This window comes from Stegodyphus dumicola, chromosome 5 (assembly GCF_044657685.1).
Source record: "Stegodyphus dumicola isolate Sdum_Otavi_A_Nest chromosome 5, ASM4465768v1".
In the NCBI taxonomy this organism is placed as follows: domain Eukaryota; kingdom Metazoa; phylum Arthropoda; class Arachnida; order Araneae; family Eresidae; genus Stegodyphus; species Stegodyphus dumicola.
In genome coordinates, this window is record NC_140772.1 from 171,920,606 (window position 1) to 171,942,630 (window position 22,025).

A 22,025-nucleotide genomic window follows, 5' to 3' on the forward strand; every position below is an offset into this window, starting at 1 on the left:
GCGCACCGCTATGATGGCTTCCGACCATGGACATGAACCAAACGGAATTGTATACCATCACGGCGGGGAAGATTCCAGAGTAATGAGGTTGAATATTATATACTAATAACAGTTTTTACATATTGATAACTGCAAGGCACTAAGCGTTATTCTGGTTATCTGCTTTAACCTTCCTAGTGGCCGAGACCCTCAACTAAAATCTCTTCATCTCAAGTCTTGAAAAGAAACCAGATTCTACTATTTCTTCTGCCCATTCTGTATCCAGATTAAAGCTAAAAGCGGCAGACGTTTCGCTGTCTTTAGTTGCTTTCCCCCCACTCAAATGACCGTCGTTCAGCGGGGCGTATTCACATGTCCATGTCCTTTTGTCCAGCAGGCTCCCGTTATGGCAAGAAAGATTTAATTGAATGTATACCAGATTTTAGTGGTTATCGCCGTGTTGGCTGCGTAACTAAGCAGATTTTAAACAGCGTACGTACTTTATGAATATATGTTTGAAATTGATATTGCTTTGCGTTTTTAGTTTTTTATTTGGAAAATTATTTACTTTTATTTCTTTGTGTTTTACTAAAATATTTCACAAAATCTGCATAAAAATTGTAGTCATTCCTCAAGCAAAAATTTATAGAAAATTACGTTTTGATTCCACCATAACTTTGTACCATTACTCATTTGTATTACGTAGCAAGAAGAAGAATAGAACTAATAATTAGGCCCAGAGAAAAGATACGGTCATCAAAATTTTCTACTCATCGCATTATACAAATAAAAACGTACACAATTTATGTACTAAATAAAATGCATTACGTTAGCCTATAGTTTAATAAACAACTAATTTTACTTATTTTATCTTTTAATTACTTCAATTTATATTCTAATCAATAATCTTTTCTGAATGACGTTAACATGAATATTTTCCAACGACATTGACTTGAATTATTACTAAATCTATTTGAGATGAATTTGAATTTCAAAAATGTTTCTTTACATGGTAACTTTGAACGTTGATCACAACGAATTTATATGATAGAATATTAAATTAAAAATTTTCCTATACCATTCAGTTTTTACAAGTTCTGCATTTTTCTTTTTTTCCTACCAAAATCTTAACTTTAATTCTCAGCTTCCTATTCATCGTTATTATAAATACTTTTTTTAGATAAAAATAAAATATTCTTTGCTACATTAAGACCCTCAATGCCTTCCGCCCCGTCGCTGGAGATATTTGCGGAAAGAAGACTGTGTCATGAAGTAGAGTGCAATGATAAAAGATCGTCTAAAGTGAAAAGCCGGCACATAAATGAACTCCTTTCAGATAAACTATATTACTATCTAGATTTTTGAATGATTTTATTTATTAAAAATTCCTTTTCCATATTAAAAGTTTATAATGATGATTTTAAATCATGTACTGAAAAACGATAAATTACTTGAAATTTTTCTAAATTCACACAGAAAACTTCCAAAATATAATTTTTTTTCACTTTCTTTTATTAATGCTTTAAGTATTTCTAACTTAAAATGAAAATTAAGATTAAAACTATCGTGTGAATAAACGCAGAACTGAGAAGAATTTTGCCTAATTTAGTGCACTGAAAAAATCTAAAATTCAGTTTTAAGATGCTGTATTTTCAAAGTTAAAACTGTTTTTAAACATTTCCCTAAAGAAGCGTCTTTTTTTGTTATAAATTCTAGAAACACATTCTTGAACGGAAATATAGTTTCAGAATTAAATTAAAATGCCTTGAAATAAGTGTGTCTTGAATTGTGTTAGATAAAATTATATGACATTAAATAAGAAATGTTTTTTTTTCTCTGTACAGTGTCAAAGCTGATGCTTTCCCGTTTTTAAAGTTGTCGCTGCTACTCCTAGGCTCCAAGACATCCGTAAATAATTAGAGAAGAGGAATGTGTAGCTGAGATAAATCATAGAGTGAATGTCAGTTCGGGGTTACTTCGCTGTTATTCGTCGGTTCTTGTATTAGGCATAAATTTCAAGATTTAGAAGGGAAAGGTTCGGCGTTACCTTCACAGGTAGTTTGCAGGGATTTGTTTTTGTCAATAAGATGAAAACAATCACGACGTGGACGAATCCAATTTAAAATTTAGAGGACTGCGTCCTCTGAACGCATTGAGGAAGGGGAAAGTTACAGGAATATTTTTTAATTTACGGAGCCTGCAGCTAAAACGATAGTGGGAAAAATTCATAAGGATATAATACACTATCGATTTCTAGAGCAATCTTGAGCAGGTAAATTGCAGTAAATCTGTTTCGCGTCTGAAGAAGAAGGACTTATGCCAGTCCGCTCTTGAAATTGATAAATGTTTATTTAAAAATCTACGCGAATTTAAAGTTTACTTTTTTACAAATTTTAACTATTATATTGGCATGCTTCTCTTCTTATTAATTTGCTATATTGAAAATTCAAAAATATGATATTTGAAATCATGCTCTGTGTGGAAATTTACACATACATGCATATGTATATATATATAAAATCTTTAATATGCAAGTTTTATCAGAATGCATTCAAAAATAAAAAAATAATTCTTAAATTATCCCAACAGTTCTGATCATATGATACTAAAGTCAAAATCATACAACACTTTTCAAAGGATCCTTGTTCTCATTATTTTTAAACACTTATAATTAAAACACATATACTTTAACGTATATATTTTGAACTTTATGTAAGTTCTTTTATTTAATTTCGTTTCCTTACCCAGGATAGCTATAGCTTAAAATTTCAATTCAACAACAAAAAAAAAAAAAAAGCGATTTTTCCACTGTATAGCATGAATGGGAGTTAATTTTCCTTAAAAGATCCTCCATGAAGGCATCCCTTCCCTTAGGTATGACCTGTCAAGAACTGTATTAGGCTTGTAGGGTTTATATTTATTTTAACTAACATTTATTTTAAGTTTAAACTATCTTTCCTGTCAAGCCTTACTTTCCCCTGGAACTGCCAATGCCAGAATATGTAAATTTGAGTAGAACGCGCAAGCATTCAAATTATCAGCGGAAGTAGTATGATTTAAATAGAAGGAAACGAGTTCGGTGAGAGAGTTATTCTTACTTAGCGAGCGCGGAGGTAGAAATCGAGAATTGAAGAACCCCGCGTTGCGGCCTATGTGCTTGGCGGGAAGTAGTTGCAATTGCTCCAGTGAGCTTCAAGTCTGCTGAATTAGCTGCGGCTTTTGTAAAACGCGGTGAGTTAGTTATTTTAGAGAGCCTCGTAGTTAGAATATTGTCTTTACTTTCTTTTCAGGTTCTTATTTTTATTTTGACTGCCGAGTTGGCACCGTTTGTAAGCGTCAAGAGAACGCAATTGTAATTCATTATGTTGAATAAAAAGGGACTTAAACCCTTTACAAGACTCTGTGGTTTATACAAGCTTTCACAGTCACCCTTGGTTGCGTGCAAGTTGTAGGCGCGCAACGTTATATTGGCGCCCGAACACTTATCGAACTGAAATGGCCGAAAACTGGATGGAAGCCGCTGGACAACACCAAGAAATGACAACGCAGTTAGAAGGATTTGGATACCTGGTCCAGACTTTGAGAGCATCAATCAAGCCAAACGTCTATTTCGACGGAAAAAATTCGGTGTCCGTATTTTTAGAAGGTATAGAAAACCACTTTCAGCTCTATCCTGTGCCTGAAAGACAAAAAGTTGTTATTGCCACATCAGCACTAAGAGGACAGGCCGCGCTATGGTGGAAAAATATAGGCAAATTTCTTCTAGGTGAATTTGGAAGCCCGACGTATACTTTTGAAAATTTCAAAAAATCGTTAGTAAAGGCCTTCCCCATAGTGAAAGATCGCGCACGGCTGGAAGCCGAGCTATATAGTTTCTATCAACGGGATACAACACAATTGACGGACTTTATTTTACGAAAAATCAAGCTAACGGATATGTTGTATGGGAAAAAACCCGATGCGGAGATAATTGAAATAATATTACCAAGATTGTTACCCGCTGTCCAAGACTACTTTGAAATTAGAAACCCAACCACATTGCAGGAACTTTTCGAATTGGCGGTAAAATTTCAAAATCGCAGAATAGCGGAAAGAGCGAGAGGGGAAACATATTCTCAAAGTACCAGAAGGAAGGAGGAAACCAGAAATGGAAATCGCTCATATGGGGGAAAGAACTATCAAGCTAACGCATCGAAACTCGAAGGTCAAGGCCCAAAAAGAAAATTTGAAAATAAGCATCCGCGGACCCAGAAGACACAGATTGAAAGGAAAGCTTTAAACGACTAGAGGGGCCTGTGAAAGGGAGGGTCCAGACCCCGGAAGTTTTAGAAAATCCCTCAAATAGACATCTAAATACAGTCATCGTAAAAAACTCACAGCTACCAATTATACAAGTCCTGGTTGGCGATGTACCAGTAGAAGCCCTCATCGATACAGGGGCAGAAGGAAATTTCATGAGTGAAAAGTTCTTCAAAAAGAATTTTTATAGGATACGACTATTCAAAACCAGAAATACGGAAATTATAGCGGCGCAAGGAAAAACATGTCACTGCATCGGGAAAGTATCATTAAACTTACAGATAAAAGAGGAAAATCTCAAAGTATTAATTTTTGTGGTGAAACACCTCCAACACTCTCTTATTTTAGGTATGGACTTTTTAAGGGCCGCGAGGGCCAAATTAAATTTTCAAGATAGTTCCGTGGTGCTGGAGATGGACCAGAGGGTGGTGGAACCTGTGGAGACACCTGAATTGGACCTTAGCCATCTGAATGACCAGGAAAGTAAAGCAATACAGCAAGTGGTGAGTAATTTTTCTCATTTGTTTTCAGAAAAACCGGGAAACTGTCAGATCGTGACTCACAAGATTCAATTAAATGCCGAAAAACCTTGTAGGACTAAACCTTACCGCTATGACAAACAAAAAGACTTAATCATCGAAGAACATATTCAGGAGATGTTAAAGAATAAAATAATAACGCCCATAAATAGTGAGTACGCGAGTCCAGTAGTACTATGTAGGAAAAAGAACGAGTTTCCTCCTTCGGATAAAAGGGCTTGGAGGTTTGCTATCGATTATAGAAAACTAAATAGCATAATTAAATTTCCAGTTTACCCTTTCCCGGTTATAGACGAGATCATTAGACAGATCAAATCGACGAGATATATGTCTACTTTGGACTTAACGTCTGGCTACTATCAAATAGCTATGAGACCCGAAGATGTACATAAAACCGCGTTTATAACAAAATCGGGCACTTATGCATTTTTACGCATGCCTTTTGGGTTGTGTGGGGCCCCATCAACATTCCAGAGAGCTATGGACATTGTTCTAAAACCTGTCCTAGGAAAATCAACTTTAATTTATCTAGATGATATAATTATAACGAGTAGTACGTTGGAACAACACGTTAATGACCTCGAACAAGTTTTTAAATTATTAAAAGAGGCCGGTCTTACAATTAACGCCTCAAAATGCAAGTTCGCAACTAAAGAACTTAAATATCTCGGTTATAAAATTTCGCAAAAGGGTATAGAAACGCAAGATTCAAAAATAAAAGCTATTAAGAATTTCCTACCGCCCAACACCGCCAAGAAACTTTCGTCTTTCCTTGGAATATGTTCTTACTATCGATCTTTCATAAAAGATTTCGCTAATATTGTTGAACCACTCTTAGTAATCAAAAGAAAAAAGAGTAAATTTACGTGGACAGCGGAAGCTAACACAGCTTTTGAAAGATTAAAAGAAGCGCTTATTAATGCCCCTGTTTTAAAATTCCCGGAGGGGGACGAAAACCTGGAAATTGCGGCAGATGCATCAGACTATGCGGTGGTTGCGGTTCTTATGCAAAATAACCATCCGCTGGCATTTTTTAGTAAAACATTGAATCAAACACAAAGGAATTATACAGCTACAGAAAGAGAAACATTAGCCGTATTAATGGATGTACACAAATTTCGAGTTTATTTCGGCAAATCGCCAGTAACAGTCTTTTCGGATCATGCGGCTGTTGGTAGACTTTACTCGGGGAAAAACCTAACTCCCAGGTTAATAAGATGGGCTTTAAAACTCCAAGAATATAATATCACAATAAAATATAAACCGGGTAAGGAAAACAATGTAGCTGACGCACTTTCTCGTATAAAACTGGACGATGAAGGTAATGAACTTAAATGCGCTGTGTTGACTTCAAAAATTTTAGATTCTAGAGATACGGTTATTACTGAACTGAAAGCTGATCCTGAATTTGGAAATATCTATGCTTATTTGAAAGACCCCGAAAGCTTTGAGCACACAGATATCGATGCGATAAGAAATAGAGCAAAAAACTATGAAATAATAGATAATTTATTATTCTATACGAAAACAACAAACGAAAATCTTGAGTATAAGCCAGTCATCCCAGCCTCGCTTCGATTAAGCATTTTGAAGGACTTAACGTCTGGCTACTATCAAATAGCTATGAGACCCGAAGATGTACATAAAACCGCGTTTATAACAAAATCGGGCACTTATGCATTTTTTGCAAAAAAAAACAGCGGGCTACCTCGGGGTCAGAAAGACTTTAAAAAGGGTACGCGAGGCGGTATATTTCCCGCAATTATACAAAATAGTAACGGCGTATGTCAGGTCCTGCAATTAATGTCAGTTAATAAATGATATTAATTACAGCCCGGCCGGGTACTTAAATAGCATTCGCGCTATATTTCCGAATGAAATTTTAGGCATAGATCTCCTTGGTCCCTTTCCCCAGAGCGAGTTAAATAAAAATCGTTTTCTTTTAGTAATAGTAGATCATTTTTCAAAATGGATAGAAATTGTTCCACTTAAACGCGCGTCAGCCAAAACAGTCGCAGATGCATTCTTACACAGATACATTTTAAAATACGGTGCACCGATAAAAGTCATTAGCGATAACGGAAAACAATTCATTAGTCAAATATTTGAAAACATATGCAATGGACTTGATATACGCCATATAAAAATGGTTCCGTATAGACCACAAGCTAACATAGCAGAAAGAGTTAATAAAAACATTGTACAAATAATACGCAGTTACGTTAGCACACATCACAAGCGCTGGGATGGCTACATAAGTGAATTAGCTTATGCTTTAAGAACGGCACATCATGATATTACGGGAAAAACTCCAGCAGAATTATTTTTAGGCAGAAAGTTAATTACGCCTTTAGATAAATTATTCTTTGTGCAACAAAGAGAGCAGGAATTAAAACAAAAAGACGTGCAAGAGTTGATTGATCAGGCGCTTAAAACCTCGGATACTGCAAGAAATAGGCAGAAAATTTATTATGATAGAAAACGCCGTGAAGCAGATTTTAAAGTTGGGGATAAAGTATTGAAACGGAAATTTTCTTTATCAAGTGCCCCAGACAATTTTATGGCAAAGCTAGCTCCAAAGTTTGAAGGCCCCTATGTAATTCAGGAAATCAAAGGAGTAGTCTTATATCTTAAGAACGAGAGAGGGGAAATCTGTAAAGCAAGTCCCGACCAGGTGAAAAAATACTATAATCCAAATGATTTTGAAATCCTTAAAAGTTTCTTGCAGGACTCAAGTCTAAACGAAATAGAAGGGCCAGAGACTGCAACAACTATTCCACCACCCAAGAAACGGAGAACTGAAGAGAGACCTAGCACTTCTACAACCCGGACGTCGGTATCAAAAAGAAAAAATGAGTTTTAAACTCCGGCGTTTAAGAAAAACAAAAATACAGATGAACCGGGTAAAGAAACCGTGGTAAAGACGAAAACACCACCTACAAAAGATGGCAGGAGAATTTACACATCAAGGAGAACGCGCACACGGCCACAGAGTCAGGTGCCAGGAAGGCCGCCGTTCCGGAAACTGAAACGCCAACAGGAGGCACAGAAGTACGAGGAACAGAAGAAATTCAAGGACTCCAGACCGGAGGACGTCAAGACCAGCCGTCCCAGGCAGAAACGCAAAGGCCAACAACCAGACGATTACTCCGTCAAGAGGCCAGCATGTAGAGGACGCAAAAGAAAGATCAACGGGGACGACACGCGGAGATCAATAAGGAGAAGATTGACATCCATGACACCTCTAACTTCGGATCAAATTTGTCAAAAACGGATGACGGAGTTTCAAGCATCGAAAACTCAAAGATAAGTTAAAACCTTCTATAAATTTTTTTTCTCTTTTGTTCCGAAATGTTATGCATAAGTGCGAAGTTCTATGTTTTGACGAAAGTCAATATGTCTCGGTTGAGACTTAGTTTTGTTTTACTTTATTTAGCTAAGGCAAAAGTATTATTTTCTTTATGTGTAAAAGCTAAAAACAAGCATTTTCTGTTGGTCGAAAGACTAATTCTGTTATGTTAAAGCCAAAATTTGGCCGGATATAAAAATAACTTCGTATTCTTGTACTAATAAGAATTTTAGTTTCAGTGCCGCCAGCTTGGCGAAGAATGAGTAAAGTAAAAATTTATTTTCTCTTATTCATTTTATGGTAAATTGTAAAAAGCAAATGTATTAAACTTTTGTAAATGTAGGTAAATACTTGCGTGTTATGTAAAAGTAGAATTTAGTCTAGAAGCATAAAATTGTAGATGCTAAAAGTGAATGCTTAAAAGTAATGAAGTCAAAATTTAAGTAGTAAATTGTAGATAAAGTCATGCTTTAGAGCGAAAGCCTGCATGTTTAAAGATGAATGAGGGGGAAGTTAGAATGAATGTGTTTTGTAGGGTTCTCCACCTACATTTGAATTGTTAAGACTATTAAAGTAGCTCATTGAGTTGTAGAATGTCGAGTAAGGTGTGTCTATTTCGTTGTTGAATTCTAACAAATCATGGTGGTTAGGGGAAGTGTTGTAAGACTAAAACACGAATATTCCCGTTTGACACCACACACGGTGGAGAGCCAGGGTAAAGTTAAATTAATGCTTGAAAAATTGAATGAATGTGAAGTAAGCAATAACTAAGAAAAACGAATCGCTTAAAAACAAAAATTTATTGTGTCAAGAAAGTGTAAATTATAATGTATGTAGAAGGATACTGATACTTATTCCTTCCAGATGCTGGAAGAAAAGACCAAGATTGATTGATGAAGTCCAGGAAAAGTTGCTGTAAGAAGAAAGCTTTGTAACGAGCAAAAGAATTTTAGTATATAATTGTTACATAAGATTTTTTTTGTGTAAACGAGGCTTTCGCCAGTTAATTCAGAATTAGATAAACTTACAACAGGTCGTTTGTAGGACCTGCTTCCAAGTTTTCCAAATTCTGGCAGCGGCAAATGTAGGGTTTATATTTATTTTAACTAACATTTATTTTAAGTTTAAACTATCTTTCCTGTCAAGCCTTACTTTCCCCTGGAACTGCCAATGCCAGAATATGTAAATTTGAGTAGAACGCGCAAGCATTCAAATTATCAGCGGAAGTAGTATGATTTAAATAGAAGGAAACGAGTTCGGTGAGAGAGTTATTCTTACTTAGCGAGCGCGGAGGTAGAAATCGAGAATTGAAGAACCCCGCGTTGCGGCCTATGTGCTTGGCGGGAAGTAGTTGCAATTGTTCCAGTGAGCTTCAAGTCTGCTGAATTAGCTGCGGCTTTTGTAAAACGCGGTGAGTTAGTTATTTTAGAGAGCCTCGTAGTTAGAATATTGTCTTTACTTTCTTTTCAGGTTCTTATTTTTATTTTGACTGCCGAGTTGGCACCGTTTGTAAGCGTCAAGAGAACGCAATTGTAATTCATTACGTTGAATAAAAAGGGACTTAAACCCTTTACAAGACTCTGTGGTTTATACAAGCTTTCACAGTCACCCTTGGTTGCGTGCAAGTTGTAGGCGCGCAACGTTATAGGCTAGCACAGTGGGTCTTTATTTCCATGTTAACTTTTGACAGTAAGCGAAATGTCCTTCGTCCTACCTCTGCCTCTGTCCATCTACTTTGCCAATTTTGTAGCAGACTTGTCAAAGTTGTTCGCTTAATATGAGACCAAGGAAGTTTAGTTGGTCTTTCTAATACATCCGTGCAGTTGGCTGCCTGCTTGGCCAGTAGGTCAGTGGTTTCATTGCATTGAATCCCTGTGAGAGCGGGAGCCCATTTTAAAGTGGGTCTTTGCGAAATAGGCATTGTCAGAAGCTGTTTCTGAATTCTGTATACCAAAGGACTCCGGCTGTTTTGACTTGCGATAGCCGCCAGACTTGATGCCGAATCACTGAGTATGGAGAAATTCTTCTGTTGACATGTGTTCGCATATCTAACTGCAGCACTGATAGCTAGAAGCTCTGCTTGGTATACCGAGTTGTTCAAGCCTAATTTCCTTTTCCACTCGAATGTTACAACTCTATTTTCTAGTCTACAGAAGGTGATGCCCGTGCCGTTCTCAGTTTTGGAGCCATCTGTGAAAAGGTTATTACTGTACCGCTGAATTGGTCGGTCGTTTATACTGATACCGTCGGAGAGATTAAAAGCTGCTGGATAAAAGTTATTGCAGTTGTTGTTGTAGTCCGAGTGGTGATAACTATGACCCCAGAGTGTTGAACTTTGACCTAGCCTGGTAACCCTTACGATAGCTGCCTCCCTTTCTACTATCAAGTCTAGGGGAGGAATTCCTGCTAGTTGTTGTAGGGCTAGTGTTGACGTGGTACGGTAGGCCCTGCATACTTGAAGTGGCTGCTGTCTCTGAATAGAGAGCAGGGATCTTTTCATGAGAGGTAAGTTCGCCACCCCAGATTGCTGCTCCGTAAGTTATTACTCTTTCTGTAATGGTTCTATGCCAAATTTTTAGTAGCTTAGATGAGATACCCCATTTATGTGAAGTCACGCGTCTCATGTTGTTGCTTAGAATGCTAATTCGAGTCTTAAGATTCCTGACATGTGGCATCCAAGAAAGTCTGTTGTCGAGTAATAGTCCAAGATATTTCAATTGGGGGAAACATTTTACCGGTATCCCATGGAGTTTAATGCTTGGGTTGCGTCTTAGCTGCCTGCTGCGTCCTATGAGTAAAGCTTTAATTTTCTCTGCCGAAATCTGAAGCTTATGTGCTCTGGCCCATTGGGAGAACAGATCAAGACAGTATTGAGATTTCATTTCGAGGTTACCCCTTCCTGCCACAACTAGCATAAAATCGTTCACATAGGCTATGATTCGAGCGTATTCTACGCTCTCAAACTGACGAAATGCCGAGTTTTCCACTATATTCCACAGTGTTGGTCCAACCCTCTAAAGACATTTTTGACATAAATGCCGCTGTCTGATGTTACTTGTACACTTCGATCTTGAAAGTACGAGCGAAGGATGGTAATAATGGCTATTGGGCAGGCCATGTTGTGCAGCAAATTTATTACGTCTGGCCACCAAAGGGAGTCAAAGGCTCCCTTGATGTCAATGGCTATTGCCAGTGAGTGCAAATTGTTATCCTTGTTCTGTTTGATAGTGGCCATTAAGTCTTTTATGGCATGTTCAGTTGAGTTGCCCATTCGGAATCCATATTGGCTGGGATGCAGGGCGTTGTTCCTCTGCAGGAAGAAGTCCAGTCTGTAAAGAATTACTCTTTACAATACCTTACCGAGCGCTGGCAGTAGACAGACTGGCCTGTAAGATGAAGGTTCTGTCGGAGTTCTGCCTTATTTTAGGAATAACGCCACTTCTGCCAACTTCATATTTTTAGGAAAGTACTGATGTTTCCAGCAAGCTGAAATGACCGCAAGGAATAGTTTTGGGAATTCCCGGTGTATCTCTCTAATGATGATATTATCAATTCCATCCGGACCTGGAGCTTTTTTGGGTGCCAGAGTACGTATGATGTTGCCCACTTCTGCTCAACGTTCTTTTGGAACACTAGGAATCACTCCGTTGTAAACGTATGGCTCTTGGAAGATTCCGACATTGGCAGCAGTATGTGTCATTACTTGCAGCGTATTTATGGTTGCTGCATAGCACTTCTGCAAGTTGCACTGTAAAAATCGAAGACCTGCTATATGTTTATTTAGTGTCATCTTGGTTTAGTTCTTAACAGTGGTCTTTCTCAGGCTCTCGAAATGGGCTCCATACACTGGGCAGGAACTTGAAGTAGCTGGGTGATCTGTGCTGAAAGAGGTCCCCTTTTCAGAATTACTACTGCAGCAATTAGTGCAACTCACTTTTTCCGAGCTACACTCCTGCGTCAGGTGGCTGTTACCACATTTCGCGCAAACTGGAGCGTTTTTACAGTTCCTGCTATAGTGACCGAACTCCTGGCAGTTGTAACAGCGTATGATCCTAATGTACGGACGGAGAGGACAAGACTCAAAACCCACTAAAAGACGGCCTAGCTTAACTAGGTGTTCTGCTGACTTAGGGTCTATGTCTATTACCCAGTTTTTCCCTTCCGCTTTGCCCGGAACGGCTTGCTCGTATTTGAAAAGCATTGGGATTGAAACTGGGCAGTTGGTTTACAAATGCTGCTGTTAGATCTTCTTTTTCTAGATTCTCAGGTACTCCAAAAATAATTACACTTTCCCTTCTTGGCTTGGGCTCTCGAAATTCAAGTGTCTCTAGTAGTGCTGGCCTGTCCTCGATTGCTTGTTTCAGGCGTAGCAGGTGAACTTTTTCTCGACACCGGATGAGAAGCTCTCTGGACCTTGTGGGCCGAATCTGCACTAAAGTGATCCATAGCTGGAAGGGTTTCAAATCTGCCGAAAGTTGAGCTTTAATCCCTTCGGGTGTCCGTGTGGAGTTCTTTGACCTTAATAATAGAACGTGCTCCGATAGAACTGGAGAAGATCTTGAAGGTGGTGAAGTTTTCCGCTTCTTTCGTGTCACCTCAGTGAAGGGATATTCTTTTGTGGACTGTTCTTCTGGGGCTGATGATTCCACTGCTTGATAAGACTCGGAATGTAAACTGTGTGCGAGTTGCTGTTGTTGCAGAGCCAAGACTTGTTCCTGTAACTGGGCGAGATAAACCTCTTGTTCCGTTAACGTTATGCGAACGGTGTTCACAAAAGATGTAAATTGCTTTCTTTCAGAAGCGTTTAGTCTGCGAGATTCCTTTGCTAATAACATGAATAACTGGAGTTGGTTACAGATGTGGTTAATTGCTTTCAACCTGGAGTTAGGTGTCGATGTGCTAGCGGCACCTTTAACGGAAGAGGGAGAATGTTGAATATTATGCTCCGTGCCGGCTGGTGATGGGGGAGTATCCGAAGGCATAGTAAGTAAGAGAACACAATGAAGATGCTTTCAGAGCATAAAAAACGAATGATCAGATGAATGATGGATACACATGCACCTGCAATATTCCAGGAATACTGAGTTTACACGATAGCACTGTAAGGAAAGGTAGCGGAACACAATGCACACTAGTAGTAAGCGGTAACTAGTAGTAAGCGGAGGTAACCGGCCGGCGGAAGTGACGTCACAAAAAGGGGCGTGGTCGCCGCCATCTTGAATCACGTGACAACCGGAAGTGACGTAGACGGAATAACATCATCAAAGTTTCGTTTTTATGGTGTGGCAACGATCTTTTCAAAGTTTTTATTTTTTGTGGCATCGACACTATTTTTTATGTTTATGGCAACGAGCTCTTAACCACGTGTTTGGCAGGACACAACTTTTAATTTATTGTTTTTAATTATTTAATTCATGATTAATTATTTAATACGTCATTACTTTTAATTATTTACTCATTTTTATACGATACATTTTAATTATTTAATCCGTCATTAGTTTGAATTGATTCTATTATATTTTAATCCGTTTTTAATGACTTTAGTATCATTTTCCCTGTATTTTAAAAATAACTCCACGGCTGAGATTCGAACTCGCTATCTCTGGGATGGGAGTCTAGCGCTTTACCGCTCGGCTACACGGTCCTCTTATCAGACTTGTTATTTGAAACCCTCTTTGGCCCTTTGACTTTTTGCACCATTGATGACATAAGGCTGAAAGTCTGAGCATGCGCTTCATTTGTTTTTACACGACGGCTAGGATTTCTTTTGGCTTCTTAATCATTACTTTATTCATTGCTGTTTTAAATGTAAGATTTTCTTACAGTTTAATTTTTTTTATTATTAAGGTATTTTTAATTGTCTTCATTTTTCATCTTATTCTTACTATTTTTTTAGTTAATTTATTAATTTTTTATTTCATTTTTTTCCCTTTCCCAAACATAAATTTTATTTTTAACTTTCGCAAATTGACGTTTACTTCCACAAAAGTCCCCCATAGCACAAAACATCCTCAGGATGTCCTATTTAAGTCGCAATATCCCGGGATATACGTAGGATGTCCTAAGGATGTTGATTCTCAGATGTCCTGAGGAGATCGTAATTTAACATCCTAAGGATGTCTTATTTAAGTCGATATGTCCCGGGATATGACAGGATGTCCTGAAGATGTTGATTCTCAGATGTCCTGAGGAGTTCACCAATTTCACATCCTGAGGACATTCATTCTGCATTGTCCGGAGGACTTTCGTTGTCAAACATTTTGAGGATATTTGTTCTCAAATTTACCAGTTTTAATTTTTTGACATTGCACATCTGAAACTTGTACATTATTTTATTTTTCATATGTATTTTACTAAGTTGTTTCTAAATGCTGTACATTAAAAATATTGATATGATTGATGATTCTTGTTATTTTGTTATTAATTTTAACTGCTATTTTTTCTGACGTTTTTAAAAATTTATTTAGTCATAGAAAAGATTTTTTTCAATGGATTAGCATTTTCTAGAATATTTGCAAAATTCTAAATAACATATATTTTTTTTATAAAAAATGTATAAATTACATGTATAATTACTTACAGATTACAAACCCTACTACAAATATAGGTAAAATTATATATAGATATATTTAATTACGGAAACAAATTTTTTTTTAAATTTTAGTATAGAGACATTAGGTATTTTTTTGGAAGCAGGAAACATGAAAAATTAGCAACTGCCTTCGCCGGGAATCGAAGGACGGACCTCTGGAATACCGGCCCAGTGTGCAGAACCACTACTAAGGGGAGAGATGTCTTCGTGGAGGACTTTCTAAGGGAAACTGGCTCGTATACACGTTACACGTGGGGAAAACCACGAAAACACCCATGCAGCCAGCCCGTTCGCGGGATTCGAACCTCGGTTCGCACTACCAGGGTTCAGCGACTTTACCGCTCGGCCGCTGGTGGGCCGAAGACACGCTAGGAAAGCGGGAGAAATGCCTCATATTACTTCTCTTTTTAAAGGCCGACTTTTTTTTAAGGGGATCCAATCACTAAATCCTGGGTGTGGATATACCTCATCCAACACCTTTTTAGTTCGGGCGCCACTGTAGAGACATTAGGATTTTTTTGGGAAGCCGTAGAGATGAAAAATTAGCAACCGCCTTCGCCGTGAATCGAACCACGGACCTCTGAAATATCGGCCCAGCGTGCAGAACTATTACACCACGAAGGCACGCTAGGCAAGCGGGAGAAATACCCCATAAGGAAAATATTTTCCTCTAATTACAGGACAGAAAATGTTTTTCAATCGCGCGATCTGTTATTGATATTGAATTACAGTCGTGCGATAATTTCGCAGTAAAGATACATCTCTGATGAATATCCAAGATTCTAGAAACTTTGGTCTTATATAGAGATGGTCGTCTTATAGGAATAATGCTTAATATCAATATTTATTTATGATCTCAGAACTATTGGTCACTTTCAGAAGTGGTCGTTTGAGAGGCGATATTCTATATATTTATTTACTGATACTCTCAGATTCCAAAATTTGTTTATATTCTCAGAAATATTGGACGGAAAATGGTCGTCCCATACATACAAAATTTTACATTTCATTAAAAATGAATTCGGCATTACTTAACTATTTCCCTATTAATTAATTAATTAGATAAAGAAAAAATTAGGAAATAGTACTGTTTATTACGGAATAATGTAGGAAGTTCTACAGAACTATATTCTTTCGCGTCATTGCACATTGTATCCGGCAAACTACTAGTTCCTCGTATTCTTCCGCAAATCCGTAAACATTTGTCTGATTTGAAACGAAATCCAAAATGGCTGCGCCTTGAGGTTAACTTGTATGGATATTTTTTGTTGCATGAAAGGTAAGTTCAGTTGCAATACTTGTATGTTTACTTTTTTTGCTTTTCGAATTTATGTTATTTATGTCATTTTGACAGTTAAATGTTTCACAGCTTTATGAATTGTTACCATTCTGTCGTGAATTACGTGTATCTCAATGGCTGGCTGTCTTTTCAAATATCTAATTTGCCCTGCTATCCAAATGTTTATGACTGAATTTTTTTTAGTCTAGTTTATGCATTCAGTTTCAAAATAATATGTGTGATCAGATTGCTTATTATTTTATTGCAGCAATACATTTATGTTAAATAGTTTGAACAATTGTATAGAAATAAGAGTTTGCATTGTTTTGTCCAAAATATGTATGGTTGAAACATTATCTTAATCTAGTTTGTAATTCAAGTTTTTTTTGGGGTACTGTTCTGTTATTGAGACCAGAATCGGAAATGTATGAACCTGTGTTCGTAAGTATGTGCATAGATGTGTATATGTAGACATACAAATATACAAGCATACATAAATACAATTCTGAACCCGGCCCTGATAACAGAACAGTACCTTTTTTTAATCTTTTTTGAATATTTTATAAAAGGATTGATCATTTTTCAAACTGCATATCATTTTAAGATTCGACTTGCAGGAAGACAAAATATGGTCATTCAATCAAATGCTTATGTAATAATGGCTTTTAACATTTTCTCATAAATATTGTTTGCATTTTTATTGTATTTTAGATACTTTAGTTATGTAAAGTGAACATGAGAATATTAGTAAAGTTAACAATATGAATAGCTACCATAATACATGTATTTTTTCATCGAGCCCATTGTTTTAGAAACCAATGCACCATTATTATATGCTGGCTTATTTTATAGTTATATGCAGTTTAATTTTATGTTCATGTTACTGTAGTATTGTCATTATAATAAAAGTATTGATAATTTTTGCTGAATCTTGCAAGTTGCCTAACATTCAGAATTATTACTACCGAATTTTACTGATAGGTTTTTTCGAGTTGACATAATCTGTCTGATAAATAAAATAAACTGGTGTTTAAATTATATGCATTTCTCTTAATGTTTTATTGAATGAAATATAAATGCTATCCAGAAAAGTGAATTCTTTTTGCCTGAAATGATTAATGTTTCTATCATTTGTACTAAACTACTAAACTGTACTAAATGATTAATGTTTCTATCATTTTAGAAATGTCAATATTAAAGTTTCTCCCCTTCTCTTCTTTGATTTTGAAATAATTTATAATAAAATAATATATGCATAAGTGTAATTAATGTAAAGTGTCATTCAAAATTATAATTTATTTTTACTGATATTTTTATATTTCTTATCTGGGTTTTCTTTTGGTGTTAGAAGGAGGAAAAGACTGTAATGTTTTAATTAAGGAAATAATTAAAACATTACAGTCTTTTAAATAACACAGTTACAGTAATGTTTATTGAAGCAATCAGTACTGTGTGATTGCCAGTGATTGAATAATGTTAAAATGCATTGTTCATAAGGAAATTTTCTTAGATTTGTGTTATAGATTTTATTTTGACACAAGCTGAAATTTGAATTATTGGAAGCACTTTGAAAACCCGAATTATTTCCTGAATCATTAATCAGGCCAATATATAACATACAAATTTTCATACAAAATTATTTCTTTGAGCATATTATAAAGAGCTCATTTAATTTTATTATTTGTACAAATTTTAGACAAAAGTAGCATGTAACAGTTAAAGATTTATTGAAGCCTACTTGTTACTTGTGGTAACAAAGAAGTGTGAAAGATATTGCCACATTAGCGAACATGACGATCATTAATGCTTAGTTTAGTAATTTAATAATATATTGAGAAATGCTGGGAACTTTCAGAAGTAGACATTTCGGAAATGATGGGCTTGATAAGAAATTTACATGGTTTTATTATTTATTCTTTAGTTAAGAATGGATTTTAGATGTTCATGTGAAAGAATTCTGTTTAAGTATATGTGAAAGAATTGTTAAAGTTTGGCATTTAAAAAAATGAATTAATAATATGCAATTATCTTTTTATTATACATATATTACTATATATTTCTAATGTGCTATGTAAATGTCAGTGCTAAACAATTGAGATACTATTGTCAGGGCAATCTTTTCTTATACATGAAAAATTCTGATACTTTCTTATCATCTGCCCTCAGAGCTTCAACTTATGCTAAAACAGCAAGAGTATGCACACGATAATAGCAAACTATGAATGTGCATACACACACATGTATTTACATGCTTTATATTTAATCTTTATTTCTGAATAGTATTCCATTGGATGAAAAATATGTGAATATTGACCCAATGTATATATTTTTGTGTGTGCATCCTAAAATTTTTTGTTTCTTATAAAGTGCTTATTTGAATTACTACTTGTGAACAGAGCAGTACATATGAACCATAAGCTAACCATTTTGCCAATTTTCACAGCTTTGCAGATAGTCAGAAAACACCAAAATTTGTAATAATGTTAAGTTTAAATGATGTTCTATACTTTTGTGTTAATTTTTCTATTCTATTAATTCTATTACTGTGTTATCAAACTTTCTGCAGGAATTTCAACTGGTTAAGATGTTATTACCATGTGGAGAAGAATTTGGTTTTCAAGCTAGAAAAAATTGCAGCTGAAGGATTTTGTAGAAGGTCAGTCAAACTGGTTTTAGTTAATTATAATTTAATTTTGGGTGAAGAATTCTCAAATTTATTTATCATAAGTGTCTAAAGGTCTTCTAAATTAAATTCTGCTTGTTTTTGAAATTTTTCATGACATTCATTCTTTGATTATTATTATTATTTTTTTAAATTTACTAACTTACATCCAGGCACATAATTGCATTTAATGCCATACCTTAAATATTGTAAAATGTTAAAATTATACATTTCACTTAAAAATGTGGTTGTGACAGTAAATTTTCTGTTACATTTAATCATATCTATAAACATTGGTATACATCATTTTTCAATAATCTGTATATTATTTTGTGCATTTCTTTTACATCCAAGATCTGGCATATGACTTGCTTTTCAAACTGATAACATGGTGTAATAATGTAATCTAATGGTTAAAGTTTACTATGGAACGGGCCAAATTTAATAAATTATTCTTTGATAGAAATTTATTCATTTGTTCAGTGTGTCTCATCTCTTTAAATTGCTAAAGTAAATTTTATGTACTTTCATTTAGGAATTTTGACTGTATCAGAGTAATTTTGTTTCAGTTATTATAACATGCAAGGGAAAAAATTCATTCATAGCTCCATATTTAAAATTAGTTAAAGTCCTTAATAAAGAGGGACGTTTTGTTGTTTTTAATGTCGATAGAGTTTAATTCAAAAATATGCCACATTAAGGGTTACTCTTTAACCTAATTTAAAATTTTCATTACTTTAACATGTCCAATGATTGTTATTTTAACTCCAATATAGTAATAATATCAGAATTCCTTACTTTTTGATAGGTAATCCAAATGTAAAACAAGAAAAGAAAAAATTAAAATCTAGAAGTATATTTATTTCATACCTCTAACAAATAAAAACAACACAAGCACTTTTTACTGTCTATCTGCATAGTGTGGCATGTCCGGTAAGACTGAGATTTGTATGGTCAAATCCATGTTTCAGTTAAAGGAAAATGCATGCACAGTCTTCTGATTTTCCCTTCGATTAAGGATTCTGTATATACTAGCATAAGAAATATATTAGTTAATGCAGTGTTATACATCAATATTTATAGAAAATTATTGTGGCTATGTTTATTATAATTTTGTTCACTGTAATGGCTGGAGTGCCTAAACCATCATGCTGTGTAAACAAAACTCAAATCTTCATCTCTGCATACTGCTCCACTAGTGTTTAAACCACTGAAATGGTGATTATGGTAGAAATTTACTCTACTGTAACCCTTGGTGAATCGTTTCTTTTTTTATATCAAGATCGTCACCTGAGAGGATCGGCACCAATTTCAAGGTGGCCGCTACACAAAACCAAAATAAGAAGTCAAAGACATACACAAACTCTGTGTCCATGTACACATCGACCTATTAAAACAGAGAACTGCACAAACTGGGCATTGTGCACTGCCTTAACTTTGTCCATGTACACATTGATCTATTTTCACTTTAAGAAAATCAGAAAGTTAAAAATATCATAGTTACCAGAAAAAATTCGCCACTGTCTTAACACACAGACAACCAAAAATACACAAACAGAGAGGAATAAATTACCAAAAATACATATTTCCTAACATAAAAACATTAAACAACAAATCTTCTAACAAAAATTAACACACAGAGACAAAAAAATAAATGAAACGTCATTTTTTTTAACATACCTTTTTTTTCACATGCATATGTTTAGGCTTCCCACCACCATCTTCCAGGTAAGCAATTCAATTAAATTTTTCGTCTCTTAGTCACTTCAGACATACTCAAATGATGGTACCCACACCAAAATAATAAATAGTATGTTCAAAATACAAGACCATACCACTTCCGTGCAACCAAACACAGCAATTGAAAAGAATGGTAAGAACCAAAAACCTGGGACCGTACAAAAGGTTTACTATTAAAAAAAGTAGCCCAAAACTAAATTTATCGCAGCACGTTGGCAATATTTGCAGAAATAACTCCTTTTTATTGACAAAAAAAAGTTTTTTTTTTCCCAAAGGCTACTTTCGCCAACATTATCAACATTAGGGTTACCGAAAAACTTATTTGACGCAATGGGCTTCCACATTTCACAAACAACCAATACCACTTTGCGATTTTTTTTCAGACAGAAACCAAGGTGTACCATACAGTAAAGATTAGCCACATCTTCATTTACTACTGTTACAAGTACTTCTTCGGTAAATTTCTGCGGTTAAATTCAAAAGTTTAAAATTGCATTAACATGATCAGATTCAGAGTCATAGCTAGGGTTTTCAGCGCTCAGGGACAACTGAAGATTTCGCACCCCCTACTGCTAGCCAAGGATGGAAAACATTTAATTCTAAAATGTTCTAACATCAGTTTGGCGCCCCTTGGATTCTGCACCCGGGGACAGATGCCCCTTTCCCCCCTCTAGCTACACCCCTGATGCAGATTTTATTTTCTGCACGTAGCTAACAATTACTTATGTGTTGTCAGATAAATGTTACCAGATGCAGTTAATTATTTTTTACTTGCCAATCTCACGAGACAAGTTTTTTTTGCTCCTGCAAGACTTTACTTTGTGTTGCAAAATAAATTCATTCTCACTCTTTTTGGACTTGCCTATACATTAAATTTAAAATAGTTTTATGAATAGGTAAGATGTGATTATCATAATTTTGTTTCTCTCTTTATCTTGGCAACTTTATATGTTGATTCAGTATCCAGGTTACCTACCAGTGGCTGATTGATAAAACTGCTCATATGTTCAGCTGGTGGTTTGAGTTTATTTTCTGACATAAAAAATTTTAAAAGGCATCCCCCATGTTTATTTTACTATAATCGAAAAATCAAATAATTGCTACTCTGTTTATAGTTACTAAATGTTAAAATATTTTAAATGCTTCCTTTAATTTGCATTCTAATAGTCATTTGTTTAAATTTAATTATGAATTATATTGACATATAGTAATTGTGAGTGTTTTCTTATTTTAGGTGCTGTGAAAGGCAATGACAGAGATCCAATTTATCAAGAGTTCTTATATACATAAGAATACATGGATATAAGATTGTTTTTCATGAATTCAAATAAAATGTGATAAATTGGATTAATAAAAACTATTTTGAATTTTGAAAAGTGTTTTTCCTCTGTTAATCATAATATAGTGCCATAAATTTCTGAATGTGTTTATTTTTCATCCAAATAAATAGCTTTACAAAAATTTGTCATATTAATAGATATTGCATAATTTAGCATTATTATAAATATTTATTATAGCAGATTTAGCTGGACTACTTTTTTTAGTCTCTTTGCAGATGAAGTCACAAAGGTAAGTGGTTAGATATT

The 22,025-nt window shown here is 35.3% G+C and overlaps 1 long non-coding RNA gene across 1 annotated transcript; it reads left to right on the forward strand.

Annotated features, from left to right (window-relative positions):
• Positions 1-15,943: 15,943 nt before the first annotated feature.
• Positions 15,944-21,815, forward strand: LOC146997333 (uncharacterized). The gene is made up of 3 exons (XR_015041023.1): positions 15,944-16,037; positions 18,604-18,693; positions 21,674-21,815. It is a non-coding gene; the product is annotated as an uncharacterized LOC146997333 (long non-coding RNA).
• Positions 21,816-22,025: the final 210 nt, after the last annotated feature.